A 17067-nucleotide genomic window follows, 5' to 3' on the forward strand; every position below is an offset into this window, starting at 1 on the left:
TTTGGCTTGCATGCGGCTGTCCCGGTAGGGACCAGGTTTGATCCCTGGCATCCCATCTGATCTCCCCAGCCTCCCAAGGACAATTTCTGAGTGCAGAAACCAGGAGTTACCCCCTGAGCCACCTGGGTGTAGCCCAAGGACCAATCAATCAATAAATCAATATGTAAATTTAAAAAAATAGCACACAAACAAAGCAAATCTCAGAAATGCCTGCATCATTTTCTTTGGTTATGTGAATACCACCAGTACTGATATGCTTTGAGTTTTGGTGCTCTGACCTTGCCATAGTGTGCTGTTTGCTTGCTTGTTTTCTCTCATGATTGATTAGTTTACTTGTTCAATTATTCATTTGTCAGTCTACAAATAAAGATGAGCTCCAGAACTTGATAAAGGTAACATGCTAGGTCCTCAAGGACAACAATGAATCATACAACTTTAGCTTTAAAATGACTTCTTAGTTGGCTTTTTTTTCTAGGAAGGAAGAAAGAAAGGAAGGAAAGAAGGAAGGAAAGAAGGAAGGAAGGAAGGAAGGAAGGAAGGAAGGAAGGAAGGAAGGAAGGAAGGAAGGAAGGAAGGAAGGAAGGAAGGAAGGAAGGAAGGAAGGAAGGAAGGAAGAAAGGAAGGAAAGAAGGAAGAAAGGAAGGAAAAAAGGAAGGAAGGAAGGAAGGAAGGAAGGAAAAGAAAGGAAGGAAGGAAAAGAAAGGAAGGAAGGAAGGAAAAGAAAGGAAGGGAGGGGCCGGGCGGTGGCGCTGGAGGTAAGGTGCTTGCCTTACCTGCGCTAGCCTAGGAAACGGACCGCGGTTCGATCCCCCGGCGTCCCATATGGTCCCCCAAGCCAGGAGCGACTTCTGAGCGCATAGCCAGGAGTAACCCCTGAGCGTTACCGGGTGTGGCCCAAAAAACAAAAAAAAAAAAAAAAGAAAGGAAGGGAGGAAGGAAGGAAGGAAGAAAAAGAAAGGAAGGAAGGAAGAAACAGAAAGGAAGGAAGGAAGAAAGGAAGGAGGGAGGGAGGAAGGAAGAGAGGGAGGGAGGAAGGGAGAGAGGGAGGGAGGAAGGGAAGAAAGGAGGGAGGGAGGGAGGGAAGAAGGGAGGGAGGGAAGAAGGGAGGAGGAAGGAAGAAGGAAGGAAGAAAATAAGGAAGGAAGGAAGGAAGGAAGGAAGGAAGGAAGGAAGGAAGGAAGGAAGGAAGGAAGGAAGGAAGGAAGGAAGGAAGGAAGGAAGGAAGGAAGGAAGGAAAACTTGCAAAGCTTGCAAAGATTTCTCCGTTTTAAAGAGATAATCTAAAATGACTTCTTAGTTTAATGAAATAAGCAAACAATAAAAGGAGATGTCAAGGAAAGCTTGCTTTCTCACAGGTTGCATTAATTGTCCATTGGGAGAAAATATTTTTCATCTAGGGTTAATTAACTTTTTACATAAATGACATAAGGATTAACATTATTGCAACCATGTTATCTAAATCACAATAAATGTATATATTAGTATATATTAATAATTAAAAAGTAGATCATCCTTTGTACTATGAGCTCTCTCCCACTTTTTTCTTTTTTTTTTAACATAATTTTTATTTTGATCATAGTGGCTTACATATTGTTGACAATAATATTTTAGGTACATATTTACATAAAATCAGGGAGGATTCCCATCACCGGTTTGTCCTCCCTACTCCTCCGTTTTTGTCCTACCTTCCATATCCTCTTCCCTAACCCCCAGGGCTGCTAGAATATGTGGTCCCCTCTGTACCTATCCTATTACTTCGTAGTCTTACACCTGTTTGGTCCTGATGCCTCCTTTATTTCCCCCTCTAATTGGGGGGCAGGACTAGCTAGTTCAAGTTATGTGGTTTTGTTTGAAGAGGAGAAAAATAATAAACTGGGGTAAAAGTCTAATACACCAAGAATAAGCAGAATTCTATTAGAGGCTCTCGCCATTGGTTTGAGAGACGAAGGAGAAAAAGGTGAGACAGTCCACCCCTACGAGATGAAGTGTCAAGTATCTATTAAGAGTTCCAACAATAACGCTAAGCACCCCAAAAACAGAACAAAACAAACAAACAAACAAACAAACAATGTCGTGGTCTTGGGAAAGGCATCATGGCCGAGCCCATGCAGAGGGAAAAGAAGGGGCCTGAGAGATCACGTGGAGGCAAGGCGTCTGCCTTTCATGTAGGAGGTCATCGGCTTGGATCTCTGCGCCCCACATGGTCCCTCATGCCCGCCAGGGGCAATCTCTGATCCCGGATCCAGGTATAATCCCTGAGCACTGCCGGGTGCCACCCAGAAATCTGAAAAGAAGAAAAAAGAAAAAAAAAAGGATAAGTGGGGGGCAATAACTTCAATAACTACACTAAAACAAAAAAAATCGACCAAAAATAGATAGATAGGTAAATAAAAATAATAATAGTAGTACATGAAGATAAACTTTTTCTTTTTAAAGAAAAAGCAACATATTACTAAGGTAAAGTTTTTCTCAAGAAAGAGATAAATTTCGAGAATATGGAAAATCTGGGCGTATACTTTTACTTTTTATTTCCATTCAATCCATTCTACTATTTCAGAGTTAAGTGTACTCTATATAGTAAGAGTATATGGGACTAGTTCAGTTTTTCTTATTTTTCTGTAAACTTTTAGAGTACTTTGCACAATAAAATATAGAGTGACTATGGAAATAAATCAACTTTTATGCTGAGTAAAATAAGTCAGAGGGAGAGAGATTGATAGAATAGTCTCACTTATCTATGGGTTTTAAGGGAAAAGTAAAATAAAAGACAAATGAAATAATACCCAAAGCCAGTAGAGATGAGGACTGGAAGGAAAAGCCCACGGTATGAAGCTTACCACAAAGAGTGGTGAATTCAGTTAGAGAAATAACTACACTAACAAATATCATTACAACGGTAGTAAGTGAGAGAAATAGAATGCCTGTCTCAAATACAGAACATGATGCTTAAACAAAGATATGATTTGAAAAAATAAATAAAAGCTATATACAATGACAAATTAATCATTGAATGAAATTTTAAAGGATGCTAGGAATGTAAAACTATTTTAAAATATAAAATTATCTAAGTAACTAAAATCTGGAAAACATTTGCCCCATTTTTAGTATAACTTATAAAATAAATCCAAAGGAAAAAGTAACAGAACTGCCAATTTTAGAGAAACAGAATACATTTTTAACAGAAGGAAAATATCCCAAATTTACAGGAATTCTGTGACTTGTCATGCTTAGTGTAATATTTAGTATACTATTTAGCATTGCACACATACTAATATACAGTAACTACCTACTATTTTATGTAGTGCTTATTTTAATAGGTAGAAAATAATAAATGTCCATTCAAAATTTAAGTTACAGGAGATTTTGAATATATGTATTTAGGTCTGTATATTGGGACTTAAAAATAGACATGCCTACAAAATCTCTAATATTGGCATTCTTGAATATTTTGTAATTATCCATCATGCTGACAAATACATCAAAGACACACTTAATTTCTATGAATTTTTAGCATATTAAGTTTCTTTGTTTATTGGGGGGTCTTTTCCAGCTGTGCTCAGGGGTCACTCCAGGCAGGTATCAGGACCCTATATATGATGCCAGTATTTAATTCAGAGCTCTAACTAGGGATCAAACAAATGCTGTACAATCTCTAAAACTCCCATTAAATAATTTTAAATGCAATGTATTTTTTTTGTTTTTCAGAAAAATTAGTTCTCATCATGTTTTAAAAAAAATATCTTGAATTGAGCCAAAACCAAATGCATGTAAATAAGTTTATTATACTTGCCCATGGATTTAGCAATTTAAATTCTAGTATTACCCCCTACTTAATTATGTTATTTTAATTAAATACATCCATCAGTCTTTGTTTCATAGTTATTTGTGATGATGGGGAGATAAGTGATACACATTCCTGGGAGTGTAAATAGATAATTTTTTGGATTATTTTGCAGCAATGAAACAAGACTTGCCGTTAGATTCTGAAAAGTTACTTAAACTCTATCTCATTTCTCTCATCTGCCTAATAGGGAGAAAGTGGATCATCATGCTATTGTGAGAATTAGATAAAATTGTTCAAAAACATTTATTCTAATATAGTCAAGTAGTATGCATTGAATAATCATTACTTATTAGTAATGTTTATTTGAATAAGTCAAATGGAAATCAGAGACATTTATAAAATATTTATATTTGCAGGGACCTTCAGAAACATCTAATACTTCAAATTATATCATTTAGAATTTAGACAGTGAGTTGCTGCTTTTGTGCTAGTGGATTTTTGGTGCATTCATCAGACATAGATTACTTCAGACTTTTCTTGGGCAGAGGAGGGGACTTCATAGTGATAGGGATCAATAGATGGGGGTGGTCGGAAGCTTTAGTGCTACGCTGATTTAATGGGTCTTGGAAAGAGTTGTATTAAAAGCTTTTAGGAGAAAGCTCCCTGTTGATGCTTTTTTGTACTCTGTCTAGTACCTTAATGAATGCTGCTATAAAGAGTGTTTTTATCTCTGCATTATGAGCCCAGGTTTGGCTGGTTGTACTCTCAGAAGGAACTGAGCTCTCAGGTTAAGACTGTATGAAGAAAAGAAAAACTCATATGCAAGTAGGATTTTTATGAAAACTAATATTAAGAAAGCAACAGCAATCACTCGTATAAAATTCCCAAATTAGAAATCAAACGTTGATTAAAATATGTACTATTTCACACCAGATTCAGAGAATATAATCATCTTTGTGTTCATGTAACATTTTGTATTGAAGTATGGTTTTACTCTCTAGGACACCTAAAAAATGGCTTTGGAAAAAATTACATAAAACCTCAATTAATTTCTAATTTTTAAGGCCATCTTTACCTTTTCAATCTCAAAACGTGTTATTTCTAATAATTTAAGTGGCATGTATTAAATATTGCTTTAATTTTATAAAAATAATTTTTATTGTGACCAATGTGAATTACAAATCTTTCACAGTAATATTTGAGGTACATAATGGCATTGAAACAGGGGTATTTCCACCACTAGAGTTGTCCTCCCTCCAATCTCAGTTCACAGTATCCCCCTCCTTTGCCCCCAGACTGCTAGAATAACTTGTCCCCTATGTGTATAGCTTGTTGAAGATTGAGTATCAATTCTGTTATTGACTATGGGTTTGGTGTTTAAGTTTGAACCTTTTTAATTTCTACTCAATGTTCATAAGACTAAATTATTACTTTAATTTTTAATTATAATGGTAATATAGCAATATTGTACAAATGCCTGGTTCCAGGACTGGGATGAAATTCTAAAATAGAGAAAACATTTTTTATATGTATCTAAGCCTTCAACTGATATACACTATAGGTCACAGTTTTCTTCTTAAGAACTTTTTCCTACTTTGTTTTAGACTTTTTCTGAGTTGTTTTTATGAGTATATTTATACATAGAGTCAGCACTTTAGCAAAGACCATTTAGAGCCTCTTTTAATATCTACTTACAATGAAGGTTAGTGTAAGGCTGGGAAAGGAAGTATAGTATTGAATAGATTGAAAATGTTCCTTTTCTTTCCTCTTCTATGAGTTGTTTCAAAAGGCATAAACTGAAGAGCCATTAGTAGAAGCAATCCAACTAAATTCTTTGGTTGAAATGTATTATAGAAAAATGACTTATGTGGAAGTTACTGATAAATTGAAATTATTCTTAAACTCAGACAGATATTTTTTTCTTTTTCTCCTATGACTATGCTATGCATACATCAAATTAATGCATATGATAAACCATTGCATTTCAAAAATATTTATTCTCAAAATTGGTTTCTGAAATAGCAAACATTTTAGAATGTCACTACAATAGTCTATTAATAGAGTGGCTAATTGATTTTATCTTAAATTCTATTATTTAAAAAAGTTGACTATATCATCATATTAAAATTTGTGTTTGTTCATTAATTGTCTTTTCTGTTAACGCAATTACTATATACATCTACAAAACATTTGAATTAGGACTATAATTATGATTTCTTTATTAACTTATATGTGGTAAAGGAAGTCTTCATTAAATAAAAGAAAGTAAAATATTTATGTAGTTTTAAATTTATGGTACTGATAATTCTGTGGGTTAAAAATTAAATATGTTAATTGAATATAAACTTTATCAAGGGGCCAAAGTGGTAGCATAGCTGTAGGGCATTTTCCTTGCACATGACTGACCCAGGAGGGATGTAGGTTCAATGCCCAGCATCCCATATGGTCCCCGAGCCAGGAGTAACCCCTGAGAACCACCAAGTCTGGTTCAAAAAACAAATAAAATAATAAAATAAAATAAAACAAAACAACTACCAGATTTAGGATGTAAGAGTTATATAATTGCTATAAACATCTCACAAAAATATATTATGAATATATTTACATGTATAAATAATCTATTGCCTGTCTTTTGTTTGAGAGCCACACCCAATCAGAGATTGCTCCTAATAAGGCTCTGGATGGACTGTATGTATTGCCAGGAATAAAAGTTGGTTTAGCCAAATTAAAGGCAAGTGTCTTATGTAATGTAATATCTCTCCAGATGAGATAGTATATATATTATATAAGTATATTTTGTGAGCTCGAGAGATGGAACACGTAAATATATGACTATGAATATATTCTTTTAATGGGGAACACAGTTCAATGCTTAGCATGCTTAGCACAGCTATGAGCCACATCTAATCCATGTGTCAGAAAATCAATGTGTTATACATATAAGGCATAAAAATAAAAATACTGAAATGCTTATAAGTATATTCATATTTTAGACATTTTATATATTTAGCCACATAATATTAAGGAACCATGTATTATATATTATATACAGGCTCCAAGATTGTTTCCTCTTTATTATTCTTTGCAATCATATATAAAACAAAAATAAACAAACAATGTTTTATGTTGCCTTTTTAATAAAGAAGATTTACTTGTTTTATTTTATTATCATTATAATTATTATCAATGCCTTTATTGATGTCTTTGTTTATTTTGTAAAGTCAAAGTTTTTGATAGCTTGATATATTGGCTTTTCCAACTTTCCAAGGTTTTTTTGTTTTTTTTGTTTTTTGAGAATTAAATATATCTAGTTAGTTAGATTAAAAGGACTACTCATATCCTAGAGTGAAAAAGAGACTCTCAACACAAATAAAAGGATCACATGTTTCAATATCAAACCATATTATGCTCATTAAAACAGAAAACAGTATGGTTTTAAATAAAAATAGAAAGAGATGTCAGCAAAAAAATTAAAAGTCAATGGGAGAATGCTGTCTAGTCCAGCCTTTTTGGAGATTCCTCAAAAAATTGGACATTGATCTCCCATATGATCCAGCTATACCACTCTTAGGGATATACCTCAGAAACACAAAAACACAATACAAAAATGCCCTCTGGATGCCTGCGTTTATTTCAGCTCTATTTACAATAGCCAGAATCTGGAAACAACCCAGATGCTTGACAACAAATGAGTGGCTAAAAATCACTGTGGTACATAAACACATGGAATACTATGCAGCTGTCAGAAAAATGAAGTCATGAAATTTTCCTATACATGGATGAGAATGGAAACTATTATGCTGAGTGAAATGAGTCAGAGAGAGAGAGACAGACACAGAATACTCTCACTCAACTGTGGGATTTAAGAAAAATAAAAGAGAGTATTGCAATAATTCTCAGAGACAATAGAGATGAAGTTTGAAAGGACCAGCCTATGCTATGAAGCTTACCACAAAGAGTGGTGAGTGCAGTTAAAGAAATAACTACAACTGCCACCGTAATAGTAATGAATGAAAAAATACAATGTCTGTATAGAAGACAGCTAGGGAGTGGTAGAGGAGGAATATGGGAGACATTGTTGCTGGGAAGGTTGCCTGATGAATGGGGGAGTACTTTTGTATGACTGAAATCCAACTACAAACATGTTTGTAATCATGGTGTTTAAATAAATATATTAATAATAAAAAAGAACACACATATATGAAAACTAATTTAGAAAAGGAACCAAGAAATTCTCATTGGACAAGGAAAACTTCTTTAATAATTAATATTGAGGAGACCAGAGCGATAACACAGCAGTAGAGTGTTTACCTTGTATGCAGCTGACGCAGAATGGACCCGGGTTCGATTTCTGACATCCCATATGATCCCTCAAACCTGCCAGAAGCGATTTCTGAACACAGAGCCAGGAGTAACCCTGAACGCTGCCTCTGGGTATTGCCCCAAAACAAACAAGCAAAAAAAATAATGTTAAGTAAACTTAACAGAAATATTAAAAATAATAAACTATACACTAGCACTCCAGGGGGAGCAATGAGGGAGATAAGGGATGCTTGCAGGGAACAGGGTGGAGGGAGGACAACATTGTTGTTGGAAATGGTCCTTATTCATTGTCACTATGTATCTTAAATATTACTTTGAAAGTTAGTAATTCACTTCACTTTAATAAAAATTATTTAAAAGTAATAAAACAAGAGTAATCTCTGAGCATTGCTGGGTCTGCCACCCCCCCAAAGGAAAAAATATAAACTAGTCACTAATTTCATTCACAAAACTAACAAGATAGATTAAAGACTCAGATATAAGCCTAAAATACATAGACAATGAACTCTTTGACATAAGCCTTAAAAATATGTATAGGAGATGAATCCGAATACTAAGGAAAACAAAAGAAGTAAAATACAGTATTGCACCAAAGTAGAAAGCTTCAATACAACAAAATAAGCTTGCATCAAAATGAAATTCATATCATTTGCTAAATGGAAGATATACAACAAGGAGTTAATATATTAAGCTCTCAAAATTTAATAACTAAAAATAGTAAAAATGAGAAAAATATCTAATTACAAATTTTCTCCAATAACTCAAGTTAGAATGCATGTAAGAAAGTGAACATAATGCCTTATATAAATGTAAATCAAAACAATAAGGTATCACCTCACACCTGTGAGAATGGCTGTTTTCCAAAAATCAAGAGACAAGTGTTAAAAGGGATGTAATCCAAAAAGAAAGCAATCCATGTATACAGTTGGTGGGAAGGTAAATTAGTAGTTGGTGGGAAGGTAAATTAGTGCATTAATATTGAATGACAGTATTAAGATTACATAAAAATAGGTATTTCATATGATCTATTTATCTCACTTATAAATATTTACTTTAAAAACAAGGAAACATTATTTCAAGAGATAAATATTTATTGCAATCTTATTTATAACAGCCAAAAACCAGAAATAACTTGTTCATTAGAATTACAAAGAAAGAAAATGTGTTCAATATACACAGTAGACTAATAGTCAGCCATGAAAAAGATTAAATATGGCCATTCACAATACAATGATGGGCTTGATGAATAAAAATGAATCTGCTTATTAAAATAGGTCATATGGAGAATACTAAATATTATATTATTGCATTTATACAGGGAATACAAAGGAAATAGATTAACTCTATAAATGAAAGGACATTGCTTGACCTGAAGATAGTGTTCCTAGAAAGGAAGTCAAAAACATTATAGGAAAGTGCAGGGAAATTGTAAAATATACACTTGGTCTTTTTTAAATTATCTTTATTTAAAAACCATGATTACAAATATGATTGTAGTTGTATGATAACAGTCATGTAAAGAACACCCCTCTTCACCAGTGCAAAGTTTCCACCACCAATTTCCCAGATCTCCCTCCTCTCCACCCCCCCAAACCTGTACTCGAGATAGGCTTTCTACTTCCCTCATTCATTCACATTGTTATGATAGTTTTCAGTGTAGTTATTTCCCTAACTGCACTCATCACTCTATGTGGTGAGCTTTATGTCATAAGCTGCACGTACATGGGAAGATGGGGGGAAATAAGCATTGGAACTGAGGCAGTAAAATATTAGAAATGAGCTTTGTAAGGGCAGTATCAAGGTCACAATACAAGATGGATATTATGCATATATAAACTATATGCATACAATACTACCAATAGGAAACCAAGGAGAAAAAATTTCCAGTGATTGTCCCAACATAAATCAGTGCTAGAATGACCTGCCCTCATCCCAAAGCACATTCTCATTACTGAAGAGAGAGGTAGGGGGAAAGCCTGATGACCCCTATAGAGCCCACCTGGACTGGCGCCCAGGGAAGGCCTGGAGTCTAGGGGAAAAAGAGAGGGATGGAAGGGGGCCTGCCAAGCATCCCAACTCTCCCCAGGCTAGGAAGGAGGCCTCTGGCATGGGGACTCCCAAACCCCATACCTGAGAAGAGCTGGCCTTCAAAATCAAAGGGGAAACCAGAAGCCAACTATCTGCCCCCCCCTTCTCCTTATGCACCTCCCCCTGGAGTACGGAAGGAGGAGGGAAGCCTGAGGACCCCTAAGAATCCACCTGAACCCATTTCTGGTCATCTGAGCCAGCACCCAGTGGGGGCTGGAGTCCAGGGGAAAAAGACAAGGACGGCTGGGGGCCTGCCAAGCCTCCCAGGTCTCCCCAGTCTAGGGAGAAGGCCTCCGGCATGGGACCTCCCCAAACTCCATACCTGGCAAGAGCTGACCTCCAGAATCAAAGAAAATCGGAAGCCAGATATCTGCCCAAATTTCTCCCCATGAACCTCCCCCCTGGAGCACGGAGGGAGGGGGGAAGCCTGAGGACCCCTAAGAGTCCACCTGAACCCACTTCTGGCCATCTGAGCTGGCACCCAGGGAAGGCCTGGTGTCATGGGAAAAAGACAAGGATGGCTGGGGCCCTGCCAAGCCTCCCAGCACTCCTCAGGCTAGGGAGAGGGCCTCCGGCATGGGGCCTCTCCAAACCCCATACCTGGCAAGAGCTGGCCTCCAGATTCAAAGAGGAAACCAGAAGCCAGATATCTGCCCAACCTACTCCCCATGCACCTTCCCACTGGAGTATGAAGGTAGGGGGGAAGCCTGAGGTCCCCTAAGAATCCACCTAAACCCACTTTGGCCATCTGAGCCGGCACCAGGGAGGGCCTGGATTCCAGGAGAGAAAGAGGGGAATGGCTGTGGGGCCTGCCAAGCCTCCCAGCACTCCCCAGGCTAGGGAGAGGGCCTTCTGGCTTGGGGCCTCCCCAATCCCCATATCTGGCAAGAACTGGCCTCTAGAATCAAAGAGGAAACCAGAAGCCAGATATCTGCCCAACCTACTCCCCATACACCTCCCCCTGGAGTACGGAGGGAGGGGGGGGAACCTGAGGACCACTAAGAGTCCACCTGAACCCACTTCTGGCCATCTGAGCTGGCACCCAGGGACGGCCTGGAGTCAGGGAGAAAAGGCAAGGACAGCTGGGGGCCTGCCAAGCCTCCCAGCATTCCCCAGGCTAGAGAGAGGACCTCTGGCATGCTGCCTCTCCAAAACCATACCTGGCAAGAGCTGGTCTCCAGAATCAAAGAGAAAACTGGAAGCCAGATATCTGCCTGATCTACTCCCCATGCACCACCCCCTGGAGTATGGAAGGAGGGGGAAGCCTGAGGACCCCTAAGAGTCCACCTGAACCACTTCTGGCCATCTGAGCTGGCACCCAGGGAAGGGCTGGAGTCAGGGGGAAAAGACAAGGATGGCTGGGGGCCTGCCAAGCCTCCCAGAACTCCCCAGGCTAGGGAGATGACCTCTGGCATGGGGCCTCTCCAAACACCATACCTGGCAAGAGCTGGTCTCCAGAATCAAAGAGGAAACTGGAAGCCAGATATCTGCTCAACCCACTCCCCTGCACCTCCCCACTGGAGTATGGAGGGAGGAGGTAGCCTGAGGGCCCCTAAGAATCCACCTAAACCCACTTTGGCCATCTGAGCCGGCACCAGGGAGGGCCTGGATTCCAGGAGAGAAAGAGGGGGATGGCTGTGGGGCCTGCCAAGCCTCCCAGCACACCACAGGATAGGGAGAAAGCCTCTGGCATGGGGTCTCCCTAAACCCCATACCTGGCAAGAGTTGCATAAGCTCATTTTTTCAGACCTGTTATTTCAGTGTGAAAATTTCTAATTTCAGTTGTCAACTCCTCTTGATGCTTAATTGTGCTCCAGTCAAGTCTATCGATACTTTTTTTGAGCTCCCTGTACATCTTCCATTATTTTACTCTAAACTTCTTATTTGAGCAGATACCTAGCTGTTACCTACTTTTTAGATTATCAGAGCAGCCATCTTGATTTCTTTAAACATGGGGGTGTTCTGCAAAATTTCTCCATTGGTAAGGCTGTAGATTGCTTCTTACAATGTGTAGAAATGGAATTCAGGGGTTAAGAGATAAGCGCAGCTACTCCACAGCCATGCTTCTCGGTGTGGTTCCTGGAGAGATTATGGTCCTTGGTGTCTGTAGGCTGGCTCAGCAGAAAAAAGGCAGGGATCATGGCCGCTGTCCCTTTTAAGTCTCTGGGTGCCCAATCACACGGCAGGAATCGGCCCCACATTCGTTGGGTGGGTTCATCTTACTGGTGTGGGTCCAGGTGTGGGTCCTGGAGAGATTATGGTCCTTGGTGTCTGTAGGTGGGTGTGGGTCCTGGAGAGATTATGGTCCTTGGTGTCTGTAGGCGGATGTGGGTCCTGGAGAGATTATGGTCCTTAGTGTCTGTAGGTGGGTATGGGTCCGGGTGTGGATCTGGGTGTGGGTCCTGGAGAGATTATGGTCCTTGTGTCTGTAGGCTGGCTCAGCAGGAAAAAGGCAGAGAACATGGCCGCCATCACTTTTAAGTCTGGGTGCCCAATAACATGGCAGGAATCGGCCCCACACTTGTTGTGTAGGGACATCTTACTGGGTGTGGTTCTGGGTGTGGGTCCTGGAGAGATTATGGTCCTTGGTGTCTATAGGCTGGCTCAGCAGGAAAAAGGCAGGGAGCATGGCTGCCATCCCTTTTAAGTCTCTGGGTGCCCTATCACATGGCAGGAATCGGCCCCACATTCGTTGGGTGGGGACATTTTACCGGGTGTGGGTCCTGGAGAGATTATGGTCCTTGGTGTCTGTAGGTGGGTGTGGGCCCAGGTGTGGATCCAGGTGTGGGTCCTGGAGAGATTATGTTCCTTGGTGTCTGTAGGTGAGTGTGGGTCCAGGTGTGGGTCCTGGAGAGATTATGGTCCTTGTGTCTGTAGGCTGGCTCAGCAGGAAAAAGGCAGAGAGCATGGCCGCTGTCCCTTTTAAGTCTCTGGGTGCCCAATCACATGGCAGGAATGGGCCGCACATTCATTGGGTGGGTCCTGGAGAGATTATGGTCCTTGGTGTCTGTAGGTGGGTGTGGGCCCAGGTGTGGATCCAGGTGTGGGTCCTGGAGAGATTATGTTCCTTGGTGTCTGTAGGCGAGTGAGTGTGGGTCCAGGTGTGGGTCCTGGAGAGATTATGGTCCTTGTGTCTGTAGGCTGGCTCAGCAGGAAAAAGGCAGAGAGCATGGCCGCTGTCCCTTTTAAGTCTCTGGGTGCCCAATCACATGGCAGGAATGGGCCGCACATTCATTGGGTAGGGACATCTTACTGGGTGTGGGTCCGGGTGTGGGTCCTGGAGAGATTATTGTCCTTGGTGTCTGTAGACTGGCTCAGCAGGAAAAAGGCCACACTTGATCTTTTAATGTGAACTTATTTGATGAGTAATGCTGATTTTAATGATGCATACATGAAGCCTGTAGCCCTATAATGAAGCATTAACTCAATAAACTAATATTAATATTTTAGATAATATATTTTTAATACATTAAGCTTTCTTTGAGCTTTGTTTTTACAATGAAAGACTATAAAGTTGTAAGAACATATTAACCTTTGCATTTTTCTGCAAATTGCAAGGAGCTGGAAGGTTTCTTAAAGAAAAGTATCATATAAGAAGGTCAAATACCAGATGATGCTTCTAACACATATGTGGAATATAAATAAAATAATCAAAAATATTGTCAAAATATGTGAAAACAAGCCTTGAAGTCCTACCAGAAGAAATAAATCTGCTCAATAGAGAGCAAGGGAATGGGGTACGGGGATTAAGGAGAGGGTTTTGAGAAGGGATTTTAAAAAACAGAGCTCCTCTCCTCAGTCGTGGGTGTGGTAGGGTAATGTGTTAAGCCTAAAACATGGGTTGAAATTTTATTGTTAACAGAGACCATGTATTCTTGTAGCCCTGGGGTTGAGGGAGGAAGATAAGGGAGGTAAAATGGGAATGGAGGTTTAGGGAAAAGAATTCGGTGATGGGAATCCCCCTGATATTAAGTTAACATGTACCTAAAATATTATTGTCAACAAGAGCTTGCTTTACATGCAAAAATTGGAGGTGGTGGGAGGACAACTTTGGTGGTGGGAATTCCCCTGATTCAATATCAATATGTACTTAAAATATTACTGTGAAAGATATGTAAACCACTTTGGTCAAAATAAAAATTATTATAAAAAGAAATTCTATTATTAATCATGAATCTTTCATAAGACTGTGTTTCCTTTATATAGTACATTTGATTTTATTGGTCTTTTTTATATAGATAATGGAAGGGATAATAATTCCAATTATATCTTAAATGTCTAACATTTCTAAGAATAAACGCAATAATAAGTTAAGATATGTGACTATTGTCTAATATCCATCCAGTTTCCTAATTTACTAATGATGTTATTAATTATAATTGCTATTTTTCAACATAATAGGAAATACTTTGCTTATTTTTTTATTGGCTTATTTATTTTTAAAATAGGCCAAAAGACTGTACTGTGATAATCTGAGTACTATGGTCAGGATGAAATAACATCATGGAACATCTAGCAATAGCTATGCTTTCTCAAATAAATACAAGTCATTCATTATCATAGAATATAATTCCAAGTAATATATTTAAGTATAATAATTAAATTATATAGTTACAATCCCTAATAATGTTCATAATATCAAAATATTCACTTAAACTATAGAAACTTCAGTCAAAGTAGTTAAGTCTAAGTTATGACTATATTTAGAGAATCCTAAAGACTAGTCCAAAAAGCTTCTAGAACAATATATTTGTATAACAAAGTGGCAACCTACAAAATTAACACTCAAATATTCATGACCTTTTTATATACTAATAATGATAAAGAAATAGACATAAAAATAATCCTATTCACAATAGTGCCACAGAAACTCAAGCACCTTGGAGTCAATTTAAATAAAGATGTGAAAGACTTTTACAAAGAAAACAAAACACTAGTCGAAGAAATAAAAGAGGACACAAGGAAATAGAGGCATAAACCCTGATTATGGATAGAGTGGATTAACAGCACTAAAATAGCAAAACTCCTCCCAAAGCATTGGACAGATTAATTGCAATCCCTCTAAGGATCCCCATGACATTCTTTAAAAAAGTGGATCAAACACTCCTGAAATTTATTTGGAAAAATAATTCTCCACGAAGAGTGAAAGCAATCCTTAGGAAAAAGAGATGGAAAGCATCACTTTCCTTAACTTTAAATTGTATTACAAAGCAATAGTCATTAAAATGGCATGTATTGTACTAGACAGACCCTCAGATCAATGGAATAGACTTGAGTATTCAGAATATATTATATTCAGACATATAATCAATTAATTTTTGATAAAAAGGCAAGAAAAGTGCGCCAATAAAAGTCTCTTCAAGGAGTGGTGTTGGAAAAACTGGTAAGCCACAAACAAACAAGTGAACACAGACCTCTCTGTAACACCATGCTCAAAGGTCAAATCAAAATGCATTAAAGACCTTGGTATCATACCTGAAACCATAATATATATATATAGAAGAAAACATCGGCAAAAAACTCCATGACTTTGAGACTAAAGTCATCTTCAAGGAGGAAAAACAACTATCAAAGCAAGTAGAGGTAAAGATGAACAAATGGGACAAAATTAAACTAATAAGCTTCTATACTTCAAAAGAAAAAAACAGTTACTAGTATATAAAGGCTACCCACAGAATAGGAGAAATTATTCACCCAAAACCCATTTGATAAGGGTCAAATCCTAAGATATACAAGGTACTGACAGAACTCAACAAGAAGAAAAATTCTAACACATCAAATAGAGATGGTCAAAAGGCACATGAAAAAATACTTCACATAACTAATCATCAGGGAGATGCAAATAAAACAACAAAAATATTATTTCACACCACAGAGAAAGGCACACATTACAAAGAACAATAGTGCTGACATGGATACAGGGGAAAACACGCATTGCTGGTGGAAATGCAGTCTAGTCCAGCCTTTCTGGATAACAATAATCCTCAAAAAACTGGACATTGAGCTCCCATATGATCCAGCAATACCACTCCTAGAGATCTACTCTACAAACAAAAAAAAAATACACAATACAAAAATGCCCTTTATACTCACAGGTTCATTGTAACACTAATAAAACACTATGCAGCTGTTAGGAAAAATGAAGTCATAAAATTTGTACATATATTGAAGGACCTGGAGACAATTATGCTGAGCAAAATGAACCACAGAAAGGATAGACATAGCATAGTTTTACTCATCTGTGGAATATAAGAAAAGTAAAAGGCAGTATAGTAATAATATCTAGAGACAATAGAGGTGGGCGAGAGCATGAGCCCATGATATGAAGCTTGCCAAAAGAACAATTAGTGCAGTTAGAAAAAAAACTACAATACAGCTACCATACAATGATAACGAGAGAGAGAGAGAGACAGAGAGAGAGAGAGAGAGAGAGAGAGAGAGAGAGAGATGTGAATGGGGTAGGGATATGAGGGACACTGGTGAAAGGTGGTGTGCATTCTATGACTGAGACCCAACCACAACCATTTCTGTAACTGACATGCTAAAATACAGAAATTATTTTTTATAAAAGGATTTTAAATCTTATTCTGGAGTGATATGGTTACTTAAGTATCCATGGCATGGATATATATCGTTGATGACCTATTCAAAACTTTTCCACTATTCCACACTGACAATTTTTTAAATCTTAATTAGTATTTAGAAAAGTTAAATAATTTTTAATTTGCTTTTATGTTATTGAAACCATTTTGACTTAAAAAGTCCTTCCTAGTTGGATTTCAGATATACAATGAATTAAGACCAATCCCATGACCACCTCAACCTCCTTTTACTAATGTTCCCAGAGCCTATACCAACCACCACCCTTTGCC

At 38.1% G+C, this 17067-nt stretch overlaps 1 long non-coding RNA gene across 1 annotated transcript in view; it reads left to right on the forward strand.

The window, feature by feature from the left end:
• Positions 1–14335, forward strand: part of LOC125997426 (uncharacterized) — a 66230-nt gene extending 51895 nt beyond the window's left edge. The window contains exon 2 of the long non-coding RNA XR_007491657.1: positions 14229–14335. This is a non-coding gene — a long non-coding RNA (uncharacterized LOC125997426). The remainder of the gene's footprint in view (positions 1–14228) is intronic.
• Positions 14336–17067: the final 2732 nt, after the last annotated feature.

Source organism: Suncus etruscus, chromosome 19, assembly GCF_024139225.1.
Source record: "Suncus etruscus isolate mSunEtr1 chromosome 19, mSunEtr1.pri.cur, whole genome shotgun sequence".
Lineage (NCBI taxonomy): Eukaryota > Metazoa > Chordata > Mammalia > Eulipotyphla > Soricidae > Suncus > Suncus etruscus.